This window comes from Oncorhynchus nerka, linkage group LG10 (genome assembly GCF_034236695.1).
Source record: "Oncorhynchus nerka isolate Pitt River linkage group LG10, Oner_Uvic_2.0, whole genome shotgun sequence".
NCBI classification, from domain to species: Eukaryota; Metazoa; Chordata; class Actinopteri; order Salmoniformes; family Salmonidae; genus Oncorhynchus; species Oncorhynchus nerka.
Genome location: NC_088405.1, coordinates 77,264,843 through 77,285,655, shown reverse-complemented (window position 1 = coordinate 77,285,655; position 20,813 = coordinate 77,264,843). Strand labels below are relative to the sequence as shown.

Genomic DNA, 20,813 nt, shown 5'->3' with positions numbered 1-20,813 from the left:
GTCGTTCTCAGTGTGGGCGTAGTCAAACACGTTTAACGTTAACCCAAACCCTTCCCTTCTCCATCAAGGTCACCCAAATTGGAGGTAAACGTTGAATGTATCAACGTCAACGAAAGCAAATCTTAATCGAACCTAACCTACATGGATAAAAATATAAACCATGGAAGTAAGTGAGACTCATTATCCATAATGTACTTTGTGATATTCATGTTATACCAGTGCAGTGGTATATTTTTATGACCAACTGCCGCACCGATGTTAGCGTTAATTAGCACCCATTTGCACGTGAGCTAGCTAATTGCGCACAATAGGGACTCTTATTTGGACAAAGTTTTCTACTTGAGTAGTAAGCCTATGTTTACATGTACAGTTATGTAATCGATTTGATCGTTGATTGTCTGTGTTTCTTCAATGTATGCCTTGTTGTGTTTGGCTGGCTCTAAATGTGTATCGTTGATGCCATTCCCTTAGTTACACATAGCGAGTCTACACAGCCTCCATAGTATATACAATAATGAAATCACCTGGTCCCAACATACATGGCAAGTTAAGAAAAGTCATTGTAACTTGTCCACACTGCAAACTGAAGTTAAATAAGAAAAACTTCAAAACACATTTACGAGGAAAGCATACACATTGCTTTGAAACAGTGTCCAGGGAAAGATTGTTGGCATGTGAGTACATTGATATGAGAAATGGTGTGTTTGCAGTCGAAAATACATTTTCTGGTCCAGCAAAACCCATACATGTTGTGAAAAATAATTGGGCTAATTCAGTTCCAACTGTGTTCAAAACTGTTATTGCTCATACTTTTTCTTGTTTATGATTCTTGACACTTTTTTGGGGACCTATTTCCTACAGTTTTTACACTACATACAAAATGCATAGATCAAACTCCTGCAGAGCTGGATGCTGATGTGACAGTCTGTGACTTCACCTACTACAGGTAGGTGTCATGATGAGTGGTATAGTCTTAAACCAATGTTTAAAGACTTAACCCCCCCCCCCCCTCCAATATATTTCAGGATGATGTAGAAGATGCCCCAAGAAGTCACAGCATGTCACATCAGCATCCAGCTCTGTAGGATCAGGTACTGTATAGGCTATTAGCTAAAGTAAGTGCATTCAGGTACACACGTCCCTAGAGGTTACCTTACATTACTTAATGACCACAATATGTTTTCTTTCTAGACGATACGGAAAACAAAATGCACAGCTAACTGGGAGCTGTGAACTGGGTATGTAGTCTCCTGTGTGTAATACTGAAGGCTTGATGCATGGCAAGATATAATAGTTGTGATTACTTGTTGAGTAGTTATAGATATCACTGAAAATTCCTTCAGTAATATTGGCTTTTGTTTGCATGGTGCTATTATGAAAGTAGGGTGTAATTTAACTTGATCACCCAATGAGGCACTACTCTTAATATTTATTATTCCTTTTTCTTCAAGGAAGCAGGTGTTCTTCTAAGGGACACCCTAGAGGCAGCAAGGTGGTGCGAACTCCAAACATTTAAAAGCACTATTTCCCTCAGTGTAATTGGAATGGACAGGAAAGACCGCATTTACAACCCTTAAAGAACTACGGCTGTATGATGGCCTGGATGAAGATGAAAATATTATCCTCAAGGAACCATTCATGTTCCTGTTACAGATAGGTTATGATATGTTCTATGTGGAGGCAGTTGACAACAAGAAAATGACTGTCTTTGCCTCTTCTGAGGAGCAGGTGTGAAGCCATTTTTGAGGAGTGGTCAAACCTTGTTTTTGTCTGCTGTGTTAAATGTGTTATGTTGTTTAGTAAAGATGACGTAGAAGTCACCCGAGCCTCTGATCTCTTTACTGGAGCTAGTATAACTTAATGTACAAAACACATTCAGCTTGTCAGTATGTCTATATGGTATAGTCTGTCTCCATTCTCATGAGGAAAGTAAATAGCATTATAAGGATAGGTAGTAACTGTGTGTATGTAGATATATATATATATATGCTCAATGAAATAATATAATTAAAGTTACAACATTTATCAACACAATTTTAACAGTACATGACATACATAACAAGTCTGTTGATCACTGCAACAATATCAGTAGCTTGTCTCAAAAATAGCATGAAGCAAAAAGTGTTACAACACATCTGCTGATACTTTATATAATATTTCTTACACTCTTCAAAAATAAAATACTTTGTATTCAACGTGTGCCTTGCGCAAACATGTGTGTTTGTATTCAGTGTGACTGTCAAACCTCAGACTACAACAAAGTGGGTGGGGTCAAATGTGGGCGGGTTCAAAAATGGACTCTGCCCACATTGAGCCCTGACCCAAATTGCACACTGCAGTCATGGGTACTTGTTACAATTAAGACAAAAAAGATTAAATCAATAAAAAACAAAATTTCAAATTATATACAAAAATATATACAGATTGGTATCTATCCTTAGGCCCTCTGAGGGCGTAGAGGGCCCTGATTGTTCCCCACTGATGGTTAGCTGTTCCCTCACAAACATTAAATATGGTAAAGAGGATTTCAAAATGAGTTGAGCACGGTTTTTACCGATAGGGTAACAGTTAGGGAGATACATTACATCTGGAGTGTATTTGTATAATTACAGATAGTGATCACACTTTATGCTAAATGTCTCTAATACCTATAATGTGTTGTATTAAAACTGGCTATCTACTATAGTGTTATCTATAACACAAATTCCTCCCAAAAACGATAAGAAATGTTGCATTGAACTGCAATGTTAAAAAGGCATCTGACAACTGTCTCTGTGCCTCATCATTTGGCAGCTTTGTACAAATTAGACAAATGATTAACAAAATATCTGTAATTACGCCTTAATGACAGAATGATAAGGTCAAAACTGTATTCTCCAAAAATTTGCTCTAACCCAGCAGCTTTCACTGCTGGAACGCATTCTTCGTGAAGTTAACAATTATCTTTTTCTCAGGCAGGTGATAGAAGCCAGATGGCTTGCTTTGGCTCTGATGCATATTTAATAAGTTGCATCTTGCCTGTATTCCTTCAAAGCTCTATTGTATTCTCTGGGACCTATTTTCCCACCCAGCGAGAAAAGAACATCTTTAACACAAAATTCAGAACTAAATATTGAGAAATAGAATGGAAACATACCAATGGATAATTAATGCCTCAAGAAGTGGTTTACACTACAAATATGTGCACAGATGGACCAGAAGATCTCCTTTGCAAACAAACGTATACCAGAGTTATATCTTGGAGTCTGGGTTTTACCATTTTTGGATCCCTTTTCTATCTACCTGCCCAATGATTATTGGCACTATCATATTGTTATGGACAAAAAAAAGTTGACATATAATATAATTACGGTAGCCTAAAACGAGATAAAGGTGTAATTCTGATTGGGAGTTTACCACGACAATGATTTTGATGTTTGTTTTGTATAAACATGTCAAACAAAGGACATTTGCTTTTCAGAACAAAGCCAAAAAACACAATGAACAGAGGAACTAATTAGAGCTAATTCATCTATCTAATTGATAAAGAAACCAATAATAATATGACGGTGTATAATACCACAATGGTTTAGTTTGTCCTTGGACTTGATAAGGAAGTCTGATTGGTGCACATTTGCATAGCAAAATGACCCAAAAAGGGTTTAGCAGACCATGAAATGGCAACGTTCTCAGATTACAAATAGAGGTATAACTACCACGGCAGATGGACATGATTATAGATAGCTAAACAATATTCTGCAAAGTTCAATATCTCTGCCAACGGTGACATTTAAAAAGATTGTCAGTTATGTCAGTGCTTTCATATCATTGTCAGGTGCTTTACACAAATTGTAATCATCCAATCATCCACTCGTCCGAATATCATCATAATAAGGGACAAATGCTGACAGACGAGCGATATCATCTATGGTTTGTCTGTTTGCAAATATGCATTCATGAGTCGTCACATCTGCTATTCCCATTGTGAATCTCTCAGCAACGTGTCCATTTATCAGTCCATTGCCATAGCAAATCAAATCAATCAGCCAGGAGAAGGCCTTCACTTCAAAAAATACATTTACATAATTTGAATGGCAAAGCCCTCAATACAGCCCGACCAAATGTTGCCCTCAGATATATAGCATGAATATAAAGGCCATGGAAGAAGACTAAAAAGCCATAAAATGATCTCAATTAATTAAATATTCTATGATTGAATATTGATTATTTAGATTTTCACATACATTTGTCATAATGTAGATGATTATATCCATTAGTGCCAGTTGATTGACACTTGAGTTCTCATTGACATGTTTTGTCATGACATGACACACAAGATTGCAAACCGATGTCACTTCCGTCCATATGGAACAGAATATTAGCATGTTTGAAGTCATGCATATGGCCATCACAGTTTCTTGGGTATTTTTCTCACATTTTGGCACTGATGAACCTTAACCCTACATATTGTAGCACGTATACTACTTTCTGTAGTGAATAACGATGCATAATTAGAGGGGATGCATTCTCCCTTTCAAAAAACGTGCATAGCACCAGACAATCAGTATGAATCACCAGAGCTTTTCACAAATGGCTTTATGTTGATCAGTCCCTTTAATTTGCCTTACACACAATTAGCCATTTTCTTACCATGAACTCACGTTTTTTCCCCTCTCAAAGTAGCAATAGTAATTTGGGAGTAACAAGCTGCACATCAGGACAACATCCAAATGGAATTCAGATTCTGAGATATTTTTCGAACAGAACTAACCGCACAGCATACACTACATGACCAAAAGTATGTGGAGACCTGCTGGCCGAACATCTCATTCCAAAATCATGGGCATTAATATGGAGTTGGTCCCCCCTTTGCTGCTATAATAGCCTCAACTCTTCTGGGAAGACTTTCCACTAGATGTTAGAACATTGCTTCAGGGACTTGTTTCCATTCAGCCACAAGAGCATTAGTGAGGTCGGGCACTGATGTTGAGCGATTAGGCCTGGCTCGCAGTCGGCGTTCCAATTTATCCCAAAGGTGTTCGATGTGGTTGAAGTCAGGGTTCTGTGCAGGCCAGTCAAGTTCTTCCACACCAATCTTGACAAACCATTTCTGTATGGACCTCGCTTTGTGCACAGGGGCATCGTCATAATGAAACAGAAAAGGGTCTTCCCCAAACTGTTGCCACAAAATCGTCTAGAATGTCAATGTATGCTGTATCGTTAAAATGTCCCATCACTGGAACTAAGGGGCTACTCGGCTGTGGAAACCCATTTCATGAAGCTCCCAATGAACAGTTATTGTGCTGACGTTGCTTCCAGAGGCAATTTGGAACTCGGTAGTGAGTTTGTGTGCTCGGCGATCCCATTTTGTGAGCTTGTGGGGCCTACCACTTTGCGGCTGAGCCGTTGTTGCTCCTAGACATTTCCGCAATAACAGCACTTACAGTTGACCGGGGCAACTCTAGCTGGGCAGAAATTTGACAAACTGACTTGTTGAAAAGGTGACATCCTATGACAGTGCCTCGTTGAAAGTCACAGAGCTCTTCTGTAAGGCCATTCTACTGGCAATGTTTGTCTATGGATATTGCATGGCTGTGTGCTCGATTTTATACACCTGTCAGCAACGGGTGTGGCTGAAATAGCCAAATCCACTAATTTGAAGGGGTGTCCACATACCTTTGTATATATAGTGTACATTGGTGTGCCTGAGCATTTCTCTGCTGCATTTTTGGTGTCAACACAGTCAGGCTGAGTTCAATAGCATTCTATATGTGTCAGCCTACAAAAGATGATGGCTAACTAGTCAAGTGGATGATTGACCCGAAAGAGAATGTGGCGATACGCCCCTCTTCTTCTGAAGCCAGTCCGTCAATTATAACAAGGAATGGGAAATGGCCTGCCAATGAATGGGTATGCGTCCACAAACTCTAAACCACTCACCAAATGGGGATGTTTCATCGCACCATAGACCAAAAGCCTTCTTGGCAATAGAGCTTGATGCTGTACAGCTATCACCACACAAAATGGGTTGATGATATTCCTTTACAATAACCTAACAATCAGAACCTAACAAAATGCAATGTTAAAACACTGCTATAGCACATATTGGAAATAACCCTCAATAACCCTATTGCTGGTTGTGCAGATTGGAAATAACCCTTAAATAGCTTAAGTCTGATTCCATTCTACAGAGGTACAGTTGAGTACAGTTGGTGAAGGAATGTAAGGATGGGAACATCGTGTCTCCACTTCATTACCTCAAAATAGCAGCTTGATATGCAGATGACAATGGCACAGATTCCTACACTGTGTTCTATGGGATTACGTTGCATTTGAGAAACACATTCCAAAACATCCAGAAACAGTTAAACATTTAACTGTGCACATAATAGTATATATGTAGTATAGTATATATGCCAGATTTGAATTGATGCATACACATACAGTTGAAGTCTGAAGTTGACATACACCTTAGCCAAATTAATTTGAACTCAGTTTTCAAAATTGCTGACATTTAATCAGAGTAAAAATTCCCTGGTCAGTTAGGATCACCGCTATTTTAAGAAAGTGAAATGTCAGAATAATAGTAGAGAGAATGATTTATTTCAGCTTTTATTTATTTCATCACATTCCCAGTGGGTCAGAAGTTTACATAGACTCAATTAGTATTTGGTAGCATTTCCTTTAAATTGTTTAACTTGGGTCAAATGTTTTGGGTATCCTTCCACGAGCTTCCTACAATAAGTTGGGTGAATTTTGGCCCATTCCTCCTGACAGAGCTGGTGTAACTAAGTCAGGTTTGTAGGCCTCCTTGCTTGCACATGCTTTTTCAGTTCTGCCCACACATTTTCTATAGGATTGAGGTTGTCTTTGTGATAGCGACTCTAATACCTTGACTTTGTTGTCCTTAAGCCATTTTGCCACAACTTGGGAAGTATGCTTGGGGTCATTGTCTAAGCTTTAACTTCCTGACCAAGCTTTAACTTCCTGACTGATGTCTAGAGATGTTGCTTCAATATATCCACGTATTTTCCCCCTCATGATGCCATCTATTTTGTGAAGTGCACCCGTCCCACCTGCAGCAAAGCACCCCCACAACATGATGCTGCCACCCCCATGCTTCACGGTTGGGGTGGTGTTCTTCGGGTTGCAAACCTCCCCCTTTTTTCCTCCAAACATAACGATGGTCATTACGGTCAAACAGTTCTATTATTCTTTCATCAGACCAGAGGACATTTCTCCAAAAAGTATGATCTTTGTCCCCATGTGCAGTTGCAAACCGTAGTCTGGCTGTATTATGGCGGTTTTGGAGCAGTGGCTTCTTCCTTGCTGAGCAGCCTTTCAGGTTATGTCAATATAGGACTCATTTTACTGTAGATATAGATACTTTTGTACCTGTTTCCTCCAGCATCTTCACCTGTTTCCTCCAGCATCTTCACAAGGTCATTTTCTGTTGTTCTGGGATTGATTTGCACTTTTCGCACTAAAGTACGTTCATCTCTAGGAGACAGAACGTGTCTCCTTCCTGAGCGGTATTTATTTTTATTTTTTTTATTTTTTTTATTTCACCTTTATTTAACCAGGTAGGCTAGTTGAGAACAAGTTCTCATTTGCAACTGCGACCTGGCCAAGATAAAGCATAGCAGTGTGAACAGACAACACAGAGTTACACATGGAGTAAGCAATTAACAAGTCAATAACACAGTAGAAAAAAAAAATGGGCAGTCTATATACAATGTGTGCAAAAGGCATGAGGTAGGCGAATAATACAATTTTGCAGATTAACACTGGGGTGATAAATGATCAGATGGTCATGTACAGGTAGAGATATTGGTGTGCAAAAGAGCAGAAAGGTAAATAAAAAAATAAAATAAAAAAACAGTATAAAAACAGTATGGGGATGAGGTAGGTGAAAATGGGTGGGCTATTTACCAATAGACTATGTACAGCTGCAGCGATCGGTTAGCTGCTCGGATAGCTGATGTTTGAAGTTGGTGAGGGAGATAAAAGTCTCCAACTTCAGCGATTTTTGCAGTTCGTTCCAGTCACAGGCAGCAGAGTACTGGAACGAGAGGCGGCCAAATGAGGTGTTGGCTTTAGGGATGATCAGTGAGATACACCTGCTGGAGCGTGTGCTACGGATGGGTGTTGCCATCGTGACAAGTGAACTGAGATAAGGCGGAGCTTTACCTAGCATGGACTTGTAGATGACCTGGAGCCAGTGGGTCTGGCGACGAATATGTAGCGAGGGCCAGCCGACTAGAGCATACAAGTCGCAGTGGTGGGTGGTATAAGGTGCTTTGGTGACAAAACGGATGGCACTATGATAGACTGCATCCAGTTTGCTGAGTAGAGTGTTGGAAGCCATTTTGTAGATGACATCGCCGAAATCGAGGATCGGTAGGATAGTCCGTTTTACTAGGGTAAGCTTGGCGGCGTGAGTGAAGGAGGCTTTGTTGCGGAATAGAAAGCCGACTCTTGATTTGATTTTCGATTGGAGATGTTTGATGTGAGTCTGGAAGGAGAGTTTGCAGTCTAGCCAGACACCTAGGTACTTATAGATGTCCACATATTCAAGGTCGGAACCATCCAGGGTGGTGATGCTAGTCGGGCATGCGGGTGCAGGCAGCGATCGGTTGAAAAGCATGCATTTGGTTTTACTCGCGTTTAAGAGCAGTTGGAGGCCACGGAAGGAGTGCTGTATGGCATTGAAGCTCGTTTGGAGGTTAGATAGCACAGTGTCCAATGACGGGCCGAAAGTATATAGAATGGTGTCGTCTGCGTAGAGGTGGATCAGGGAATCGCCCGCAGCAAGAGCAACATCATTGATATATACAGAGAAAAGAGTCGGCCCGAGAATTGAACCCTGTGGCACCCCCATAGAGACTGCCAGAGGACCGGACAGCATGCCCTCCGATTTGACACACTGAACTCTGTCTGCAAAGTAATTGGTGAACCAGGCAAGGCAGTCATCCGAGAAACCGAGGCTATTGAGTCTCCCGATAAGAATATGGTGATTGACAGAGTCGAAAGCCTTGGCGAGGTCGATGAAGACGGCTGCACAGTACTGTCTTTATCGATGGCGGTTATGATATCGTTTAGTACCTTGAGCGTGGCTGAGGTGCACCCGTGACCGGCTCGAAACCAGATTGCACAGCGGAGAAGGTACGGTGGGATTCGAGATGGTCAGTGACCTGTTTGTTGACTTGGCTTTCGAAGACCTTAGATAGGCAGGGCAGGATGGATATAGGTCTATAGCAGTTTGGGTCCAGGGTGTCTCCCCCTTGAAGAGGGGGATGACTGCGGCAGCTTTCAATCCTTGGGGATCTCAGACGATATGAAAGAGAGGTTGAACAGGCTGGTAATAGGGGTTGCGACAATGGCGGCAGATAGTTTCAGAAATAGAGGGTCCAGATTGTCAAGCCCAGCTGATTTGTACGGGTCTAGGTTTTGCAGCTCTTTCAGAACATCTGCTATCTGGATTTGGGTAAAGGAGAACCTGGAGAGGCTTGGGCGAGGAGCTGCGGGGGCGGAGCTGTTGGCCGAGGTTGGAGTAGCCAGGCGGAAGGCATGGCCAGCCGTTGAGAAGTGCTTATTGAAGCTTTCGATAATCGTGGATTTATCGGTGGAGACCGTGTTACCTAGCCTCAGTGCAGTGGGCAGCTGGGAGGAGGTACTCTTGTTCTCCATGGACTTCACAGTGTCCCAGAACTTTTTGGAGTTGGAGCTACAGGATGCAAACTTCTGCCTGAAGAAGCTGGCCTTAGCTTTCCTGACTGACTGCGTGTATTGGTTCCTGACTTCCCTGAACAGTTGCATATCACGGGGGCTATTCGATGCTATTGCAGTCCGCCACAGGATGTTTTTGTGCTGGTCGAGGGCAGTCAGGTCTGGAGTGAACCAAGGGCTGTATCTGTTCTTGGTTCTGCATTTTTTGAACGGAGCATGCTTATCTAAAATGGTGAGGAAGTTACTTTTAAAGAATGACCAGGCATCCTCAACTGACGGGATGAGGTCAATGTCCTTCCAGGATACCCGGGCCAGGTCGATTAGAAAGGCCTGCTCACAGAAGTGTTTTAGGGAGCGTTTGACAGTGATGAGGGGTGGTCGTTTGACTGCGGCTCCGTGGCGGATACAGGCAATGAGGCAATGATCGCTGAGATCCTGGTTGAAGACAGCGGAGGTGTATTTGGAGGGCCAGTTGGTCAGGATGGACGTCTATGAGGGTGCCCTTGTTTACAGAGTTAGGGTTGTACCTGGTGGGTTCCTTGATGATTTGAGTGAGATTGAGGGCATCTAGCTTACATTGTAGGACTGCCGGGGTGTTAAGCATATCCCAGTTTAGGTCACCTAACAGAACAAACTCTGAAGCTAGATGGGGGCGATCAATTCACAAATGGTGTCCAGGGCACAGCTGGGAGCTGAGGGTGGCCGGTAGCAGGCGGCAACAGTGAGAGACTTATTTCTGGAGAGGGTAATTTTCAAAATTAGTAGTTCGAACTGTTTGGGTATGGACCTGGAAAGTATGACATTACTTTGCAGGCTATCTCTGCAGTAGACTGCAACTCCGCCCCCTTTGGTAGTTCTATCTTGACGGAAGATGTTATAGTTGGGTATGGAAATCTCTGAATTTTTGGTGGCCTTCCTGAGCCAGGATTCAGACACGGCAAGGACATCAGGGTTAGCAGAGTGTGCAAAGCAGTGAGTAAAACAAACTTAGGGAGGAGGCTTCTGATGTTGACATGCATAAAACCAAGGCTTTTCGATCACAGAAGTCAACAAATGAGGGTACCTGGGGACATGCAGGGCCTGGGTTTACCTCCACATCACCCGCGGAACAGAGAAGGAGTAGTATGAGGGTGCGGCTAAAGGCTATCAAAACTGGTCGCCTAGAGCGTTGGGGGCAGAGGATAAGAGGAGCAGGTTTCTGGGCATGGTAGAATATATTCAGGGCATAATGCACAGACATGGGTATGGTGGGGTGCGGGTACAGCGGAGGTAAGCCCAGGCACTGGGTGATGATGAGACAGGTTGTATCTCTGGACATGCTGGTTGTAATGGGTGAGGTCACCGCATGTGTGGGAGGTGGGACAAAGGAGGTAACAGGGGTATGCAGAGTGGGTCTAGGGGCTCCATTGTGAACTAAAACAATTATAACTAACCTGAACAACAGTATACAAGGCATATTGACATCTGAGAGAGACATACAGCGAGGCATACAGTAATCACAGGTGTTGAATTTGGAAAGCTAGCTAAAAACAGTAGGCGAGGCTAATCCGCTAGCACAACAAACAGCAGGTAAAATGGCGTTGACTAGGCAACGGGGCCGACAGGTAAGACAAACAAGCAGAAAGGAGTACCGTGATTAATGGACAGTCCAGCGTGAGTCAGCTATGTAGCCAAGAGATCAGTGTCCAGGGGGCAGCGGTGGATGGGCAGGGGGGCTGGCGAGTGATTCAGGTTTTTTTTTTTTTTTTTTTTTTTTTTTTAACTAACAATGACTAACTAGCTTGTAGCTAGTTAGCTGGTTAGCGTCTGGAGGTTCTTGAGTGTCATAAAAATAAAGATAAGAGTAAAAGTAATAGCGATTCCGTATCACATTGGGTGAGGCAGGTTTCGGAAGGTATAAACAAATTAAAAATCAAAAAGAGATAGAAAGTAAATGGGGTCAGAGAGTGATTGGGACGCGGTGGTACAGACGGTTAGCAGGCCTGTGCTAACAAGCTAACAGTTCGTAGGCCCGAGCTAGACAAGGTAGCAGTTAGCGGACCGGAGCTTGACAAGCTAGCCGTTAGCAGGCCGAATTAGCAAGCAGGGAGATAGCGAGGGCTAGAGAGTTAACCTTTGGGGGACGTCGCGATGGGGTGAGTCTGTTTATTTATTCCTCTTCATGCGGTGAGCTGGAGATACAGCGATTCAGAAAGCTCGCGGGCCTTGGCCAGCAGATGGATCTTTGGCGATGTCGCAGCGGAGAAGCCTGTTGAAACCCCTCGGACGATTATGTCGGCGGACCAGTCGTGATGGATCGGCGGGGCTCCGTGTCGGCAGTAGAGGGTCAGTCGAGGGTCCAGGCCAATTGGCAAATTAGGTATTTTTGGTATGATGGCTGGGTGGGTCCCATGGTGTTTATACTTGCGTACTATTGTTTGTACAGATGAACGTGGTACCTTCACGCATTTGGAAATTGCTCCCAAGGATGAACCAGACATGTGGAGGTCTACAAAAAATCTCTGAGGTCTTGGCTAACTTCTTTAGATTTTCCCATGATGTCAAGCAAATAGGCACTGAGTTTGAAGGTAGGCCTTGAAATACATCCACAGGTACACCTCCAATGGACACAAATTAGGTCAATTAGCCTATCAGAAGCTTCTAAAGCCATTACATCATTGTCTGGAATTTTCCTAGCTGTTTAAAGGCACAGTCAACTTAGTGTATATACACTTCTGACCCACTGGAATTGTGATACAGTGAATTATAAGTGAAATAATCTGTCTGTAAACAATTGTTGGAAAAATTACTTTTGTCATGCACAAAGTAGATGTCCTAACCATCTTGCCAAAACTATAGTTTGTTAACAAGAAATTTGTGGAGTGGTTGAAAAACGAGTTTTAATGGCTCCAACCTAAGTGTATGTAAACTTCCGACTTCAACTGTACACTATACACTTTACAATCAGTACGTGGAGAATGACGACACTTGCTCTGTGCATCAAGGCAGCATGTTTGAATATGCAAATGTATACATTCTTGTTTTGAACTTTGTTGAATAAAAAAAAAAAAACTTACTGCCATAAATATTCCCTCAGTTGACCCCCTCTGTGTACAACAGGTGTTAAAGTAGTAGCTTAACATAAAAGATTTCTTTATCAACAGTCTACTTGTCACACCCTGACCTTAGAGATCCTTTTTAAGTCTCTATCTTGGTTTGGTCATGGCGTGAGTTGGGGTGGCATTCTATGTTTTGGGTTCTATGTTTTCTATTTCTGTGTGTTTGGGCAGGTGTGGTTCTCAATCAGAGGCAGCTGTCTATCATTGTCTCTGATTGAGAACCATACTTAGGTAGCCTTTTCTCCATTTTCAACCTGCAGATCGATGTGCCCCGCAGTGGATTCTGACATTCGCATCAGCGATGCAATGGGACAATGCAATGCACCCTGGACCAAAGAGGCGGAGAAATATGGTGGCCCTCTGTTAAAATTACAACATTCTTGCAAAAATATGATCAATGGTTCATTGGAGAAAAGACATCCTCCTGCGTTATGACATTGACCAGTATTGAAATCTGACATGTAAACGTTTTCACGATCGAAAAGTCATATTCATAATAACTTCAAGTGTAGTGCGAGCGGCTAATCACAATACTCCGTCACACCAGACAAAATTTCTGCCTGCTTGAACGGCAATTGCTGAAATACATATGAAAACATGACATAAACCATGGAATCGATAGAAAATTGCTCAGATGCACAAAAACAATATGGGTGAATCTTTCCTTTAAGATCTGACGGTGTCCAAATAAAAGCAAACAATAATTTCAAAGCGCACATGCAGTTAGTAATACAGTGGCGTTCAGAATCATGCCCTGAGCAAGTATCACTCGGTTATTGGAAATCCTTGTCATTGGAATTGAACTACTATCATCCCATTCCGATATGGGAGCATTGAGGTGGAAAACAGCCTTCCTTATCCTGGTTGAGGTAAAATTGATGTTTTGGGGATTTCCAATGCAGATAAAAGAGGATGTAGTGTCTCCTGGATATAATGGTGCAGAAAAATACAATGCCTTGCAAAATTATTCAGACCCCTTGGATTTCTTCTCATTTTATTGTGTTACAAATTCGGATTCAAATGGATTTAATTGTTGTTGTTTTTTTATTAACAATTATGTAAAGTATATATTTTTTAAGATACATTAAAAATCCATAACTGAAGTATAATTGTTGCATAAGTATTCAGCCCCTTTGTTTAGGCAAGCCTAAATTAGTTCAGGAGTCAAATGTGGCTTACCAAATCACTCACTTGGTGTGAAATAATTTTTGAAAGACTAACCCTTCTTCTGTCCCCCATACAAACAACATCTGTAAAGGTTCCTCAGTCAAGTGTTGAATTTCCCTATGTCCAGGGAGCTTTTCGAAAGCCTCATAAAGAAGGGCAGTGATTGGTAGAAATATGAAATATCTCTTTATGCATGGTCAAGTTAACAATGATGCTGTGGATTATGTATTAAACCACCCATACACATCAAAGATACAGTTGTCCTTCTGAACTGAGCTGCAGGACAGGAATACAACTGCTCAGGGATGGTACCATGATGCCATTGTTGATTTTAAAACAGTTACAGAGTTCAGTGCCTGTGATCGTAGAACAATGAGGATGGATCAAAAACACTGTACTGACTCCACAATAATGACCTACAGTGGGGAAAAAAAGTATTTAGTCAGCCACCAATTGTGCAAGTTCTCCCACTTAAAAAGATGAGAGAGGCCTGTAATTTTCATCATAGGTACACTTCAACTATGACAGACAAAATGAGGAAATAAAATCCAGAAAATCACACTGTGGGATTTTTAATGAATTTATTTGCAAATTATGGTGGAAAATAAGTATTTGAAGTGTTGAAGTGTACCTATGATGAAAATTACAGGCCTCTCTCATCTTTTTAAGTGGGAGAACTTGCACAATTGGTGGCTGACTAAATACTGTTTTGCCCCACTGTAAATGAGTGAAAAGAAGAATACAAATATAGAGAAGAAAATAAATTCCCAAACATGAAAGTAATACTGCAAAAAAACACAGCAAAGGTATACACTTTTGGGAGTAAATGCAAAGTCTTATGTTTAGGGCATATCCAACACAACACATACCTTCAAGCATGGTGGTGGCTGCATCATGGTAAGGGTATGCTTGACATCGTCAAACACTGGGGAGTTTTACAGGATAAAAAGAAACAGGATGGAGCTAAGCACAGGCAAAATCCTAGTGGAAAAACTGGGAGAGGAATGCACCTTTCAGCAAGACTATAACGTACAACCAAAATATACACGAGTTGCTTAGCAAGAAGACAGTGAATGTTCCTGAGTGGCAAAGTTTTTACTTAAATCTGTTTGAAAATCTATGGCAAGACTTGAAAATTGCTGTCTAGCCATTATCCCCAACATCTAAAAGACAGAGCTTGAAGAATTTTGTGAAAGCGGACAGCTGTTTCTTGTGGAAATTTCTTGTATTACAAGTCACAGCATAATTTGCATACACATGCTCTAGATTCATTCCATTGATACAAACATGAATTACAAATGACAAAAAGTCCAATAGCAATGGCATAAACACGCAAATTCATTTGGCAATAACAGCATCTCACATTCTGTGTATGGATGCCATATCAGATTGCTTAATAATGACTGTTTTTTGGGCCTCCTGAGTGTCGCAGTGGTTTAAGGCATCGCAGTGCTAAAGGCATCACTACAGACCCAGGTTCGATCCCAAGTTGTGCTGCAGCTGGCCGTGACTGTGAGACACATGAGGCTGTCATCAGGGTTAGGGGAGCGTTTGGCTGGCCGGGATGTCCTTTTCCCATTGCGCTCTAGCAACTCCTTGTGGTGGGCCGAGCGCATGCACGCCGACTCATGTTGTACGGTGCTTCCTCCGACACATTGGTGTGGCTGGCTTCCGGGGTAGGCGGGCAGGTGTTAAGGAGTGTGAGTCATGTTTTGGAGAATGCATTTGGGGAGTTGCATCGATGAGACGAGATTGCAATAGTGTATCACAGAATTGGGGAGAAAAGAGGTTAAAAAAAATATGACTGTTTATTGCAGTGATATACATCACATGAAATCGGTATCGACTCTGTACATTCATTATACAGTGCATTCAGAAAGTATTCAGACCCCCTCACATTTTTCTACGTTACAACCTTATTCTAAAATTGATTCAATATGTTTTTCCCTCATCAATCTACACAAAATACCCCATAATGGCAAAGCAAATACAGATTTTTAGAAATGTTTGCAAATGTATTAAAAATAAAACAAACTGAAAAATATTATTTACATAATTATTCAGACGCTTTGCAATGAGACTGGAAATTGAGCTCAGGTACATCCTGTTTCCATTGATCATCCTTGAGACGTTTCTACAACTTGATTGGAGTCCACCTGTGGCAAATTCAATTGATTGGACATGATTTGGTCTCATAGTTGACAGTGTATGTCAGGGCAAAACCCAAGCCATGAGGTCGAAGGAGTTGTCTGTAGAGCTCCGAGACAGGATTATGTCGAGGCACATATCTGGAGAAGGGAACCAAAACAATTCTGCAGCATTGAAGGTCCAAGAACACAGTGGCCTCCATCATTCTCAATCGAAGAATTTTGGAACCACCAAGACTCTTACTAGAGCTGACCACCCAGCCAAACCGAGCAATCGGGGAGAAGGGCCTAGGTCAGAGAGGTGACCACGAACCCAATGGTCACCCTGACAGAGCTCCAGAGTGTCTCTGTGGCGATAGGAGAAACTTCCAGAAGGAAAACCATCTCTGCAGCACTCCACCAATCAGGCCTTTATGGTAGAGTGGCCAGACGGAAGCCACTCCTCAGTAAAAGGGACATGCCAGCCCGCTTGGAGTTTACCAAAAGGCACCTAAAGGACTCTCAGACCATGAGAAACAAGATTCTCTGGTCTGATGAATCCAGGATGAATCTTTTTGGCCTGAATGCCAAGCGTCACGACCGGAGGAAACCTGGCACCATCCTTACGGTGAAGCATGGTGGTGGGAGGGAGACTAGTCAGGATTGAGGGAAAGATGAACAGAGCAAAGTACAGAGAGACCATAAGCACACAGCCAAGACAACACAAGAGTGGCTTCGGGATAAATCTCTGAATGTCCTTGAGTGGCCCAGCTAGAGCCCGGACTTGAACCCGATTGAATATCTCTGGAAAGACCTGAAAATAGCTGTGCAGCGACACTCCCCATTAAACCTGACAGAGCTTGAGAGGACCTGCAAAGAAGAATGGGAGAAACTCCCCAAGCTTGTAGTTCCATTCCCAAGAAGACTCGAGGCTGTAATCGCAATTTTTTATTTTTAATACATTTTCAAAAACTTCTACAAATCTGTTTTTGCTTCGTCATTATGATGTATTGTGTGTAGATGGGGCGGCAGGGTAGCCTAGTTGTTAGTGTGTTGGACTAGTAACCGAAAGGTTGCAAGTTCAAATCTCCGAGCTGACAAGGTAAATCTGTCGTTCTGCTCCTGAACAGGCAGGTAACCCACTGTTCCTAGGCTATCATTGAAAATAAAAATTTGTTCTTAACTGACTTGCCTAGTTAAATAAAAAAAAGATTGATAAGGGGAAAAACACAATTTAATACATTTTAGAATAAGGCTGTAATGTATCAAAATGTGGAAAATGGGATCCGAATACTTTCCGAATGCACTGTATTCCATCACACCCAACAACAATTCCATGTACAAATATACAAATAGAAATTTGGGTAAATACCAGAAGAAAAAAACGGCATAAATCCAGTGATTTCAAATGAAACTATCATAACACACTTTTACATACAGAACAGTGCATTAACACTGTATACACATGTGGTGACCTGCATCCCCTTTACCCCTTAGGTAAACTTATACATTTAATTTGCTTTTCCATAAGCCTTGAATCCTCTGTTGTTCTCGGTTTCAAGAATTTATATTATTTAACACACATTCCGTCAGAGCGCGGGGACTTTGCTGCTTTCAATCAAGTGCAGAAAACATGTCGCAGACATGCGTAACGAGGCAGTATTTCTTGCAGCGTCTGCCATGAATAGAAACTAATAGAAGCCAGACGGTGTCCCTCTGGTGAATGTGTGGCCCATTGGAGATAACCTGATCGACTTCTGATTCGTAGCTGTCCATCATCCAGACGATACCATCGCCTTTTCTTTATCTTTAATACATCTGAATTAATACGGATGGAGAGAAGGGCTGATAACTAGCAGCCAAGCCTAGCCTCAGGACATCGAGGCTATGGCCTCTCATTCTATGAGGGTTCTCATTTCCACAATGGATGTAGCTAAAACTGATTTCTAGTCTGAGAAGTGTCAAAATTAGAGATTTATTAACCGGACCACCTATCATCAATCATGTGATTATAAATGACTTATGGAATCTAAATGTATAATGTTTTATCAAAAATCTAAATGTATAATCCACACTTGTCAAGAAATGTTATCTATGGATCATCTACACACCATGGGTCACCATACAACTAAACATGATTTTATAACCATATAGTCCTAAACTGGAGTTTTATCCTCTGAGGTTATATCTGAAGAAGAGGGCAAGCAAATACCAAAATGTGTGTACACACGACACAACATTGTCGTCATTGTTTAGTTAATCAAATTCACCCACTGCTGAACTATAATCATATCTCAATCACACCAGACACTCACAGGTACTCTGCGAAGAACACCCTGAACACGTGATAATGAGTTATGAGGTAGAAAATGAGCTCTAGATACATAGCACAAAGACTGGTGAGGGAGCAAATGAGGATGCAGACGGTACATAGCACAAAGACTGGTGAGAGAGCAAATGAGGATGCAGACGGTACATAGCACAAAGACTGGTGAGGGAGCAAATGAGGATGCAGACGATACATAGCACAAAGACTGGTGAGGGAGCAAATGAGGATGCAGACGGTACATAGCACAAAGACTGGTGAGGGAGCAAATGAGGATGCAGACGGTACATAGCACAAAGACTGGTGAGGGAGCAAATGAGGATGCAGACGGTACATAGCAAAATACAGTGATAAACTGTCTGAGACATCTTCAAAATGGTGAGAGACAGAAAGTGTCTGCACATCTCTGGCAGCCTCCCTCCTTCATCTAAGCTGTATGATACTTGTTAGTATTGCTGATTAATCTTCATTCTTTCCAATGTCATCTCCAACTTTCATCGGAAGCCAGTTGCTCTAAGAAACACTGTCTGTGAAACATCTGTGAAGCATCTGTGAATCAAATCATGAACAAAGCAGCAGCGATACAACCAAACTAGAGCACATGAGTTGGAGCTGAGGAAACAGAAAACATCACAGTAACTGGACAGCCTCCTTCCTGATGAGAGAATACCAAGTGGCCTCCCTTTAAAATAAAATCAATCGCTGCACGACTCAAAACCCACAGCACAAGCAATTAACTTCCCCATTCACCCTAACACAGATAGATGAATGACAAGCTAACAAACAAAGTGGAACAAGCTAAATCATTGGTACGGCCTGACAGTGTAGCTTGTTGTGAAGGTGTATTATCATGTTTAGAATATGTACAACCTTCAAACATATGTATTACTTCCCATTCAATGTTAATTCATCGTACTTCATTAAACCTGAATTAATTTCAATTAAAAGTTTGTCTAGTCATGATCATTAATTCAATTTCTAGAGATAACTATTTAATGGAGCAGGACAGAAACAAACAAACAATTAATATACCTTTTCATGTGATTAACTATTTCTACTCCCACTACTAACATATCAGCATCTATTCCTTCAACGATCATTATGAACTTCAAGGCAAGTCAAAGCAATATAGCGGAGAGTTCCGACAACCTTCCTTTCAACATCACTTAAAACATAACAAACATGCTTCTTTCTCTGAGTCACAGTGATATGGATATTTTGTGCAACTCCTAAAAGTCCTTTTAGCTATCAAAGTGCTATGGGGTTTGAAGGGGGATTTCAATGAAGCAGTGTCAATATGTTACCTCAATTGCTGAAGAAATTCTATAGAGAGTGATTGCCGATGTAGGAGTGAAAACTGAGAAAGAGAGCACTGTAGGTTTACGAAAGTGCAAGATGAAATGTTGACTTCAAAGAGAAAGAAGGTCATAATATTCTATGACATACTGTACCTGAGCGGGAAAAGCTTTCATTTTGACTTCCTTAATTAGGTTGTGAATCGTGCCGCATAGAGAACCTTGACAGCAGCATTCACATTCAATGCCGATTCCTGATTGCTTGGTTACAAAAATATTTTATTTATATTTCCTCCTGAATAATGAAAGAGACTTTCTTAGCAATGCTTTTGCTGTGGGGTCCGTTTCATTGGAAGACACTGTGGTACTGTAGGTCCAATAATAAAAAATAAAAAAATTGTTCTCATGTTTGTTTCGTCTTTATACATGTATTTAACACCAGTTAGAAAATGGGAAAATTGCTCGCAACTTTCAGACTTTAAAATGCAATTAACCCAGGAATTACCAATGTTTGATGATTTTGGCTTTATTCAAGGTGCAAAATTTAAGTTTTCCAGTATCAAACAAAATTAACTGCTTATTAATTTAAATAATATTATCTCGTTGGCCAGGAGAAATAAGGTAATTTTTAACTTATATCCCGGAAAAACTAGTTGTGTTTGAATATTCTAAAATGTATTATATTGTTTTTTTTTCTCATCAATCTGCACATAATGACAAGCAAAAAACAGTTTTTAGAAATGTTTGCAAATGTTTAAAAAACTGAATATTACATTTACAGAAGTATTCAGAGGGCGGCAGTTAGCCTAGTGGTTAGAGCGTTGGGCCAGTAACCGAAAGGTCTCAGAACCCCTGAGCTGACAAGGTAAAAATCTGTCGTTTTGCCCCTGAACAAGGCCGTTAACCCACTGTTCCCTAGTAGGCCATCATTGTAAATAAGAATTTGTTCTTAACTGACTTGCCAGGTTAAATAAATATAAAATAAATTCAGACCCTTTACTCAGTACTTTGCTGAAGTACCTTTGGCAGTGATTGTAGCCTCAAGTCTTCTTGGGTATGACGCTACAAGCTTGGCACACCGGTATTTGGAGAG

General features: G+C 41.4%; 1 protein-coding gene and 1 long non-coding RNA gene across 3 annotated transcripts in view; one reads left to right on the top strand and one right to left on the bottom strand.

Annotated features, from left to right (window-relative positions):
• LOC115136019 (opioid-binding protein/cell adhesion molecule-like) overlaps positions 1-20,813 on the bottom strand; it is a 346,162-nt gene that overhangs the window by 111,967 nt on the left and 213,382 nt on the right. The window lies entirely within an intron of this gene.
• Positions 37-2,199, top strand: LOC115136020 (uncharacterized). Its single transcript, XR_003864559.2, has 5 exons — positions 37-166; positions 862-946; positions 1,026-1,091; positions 1,192-1,238; positions 1,452-2,199. It is a non-coding gene; the product is annotated as an uncharacterized LOC115136020 (long non-coding RNA).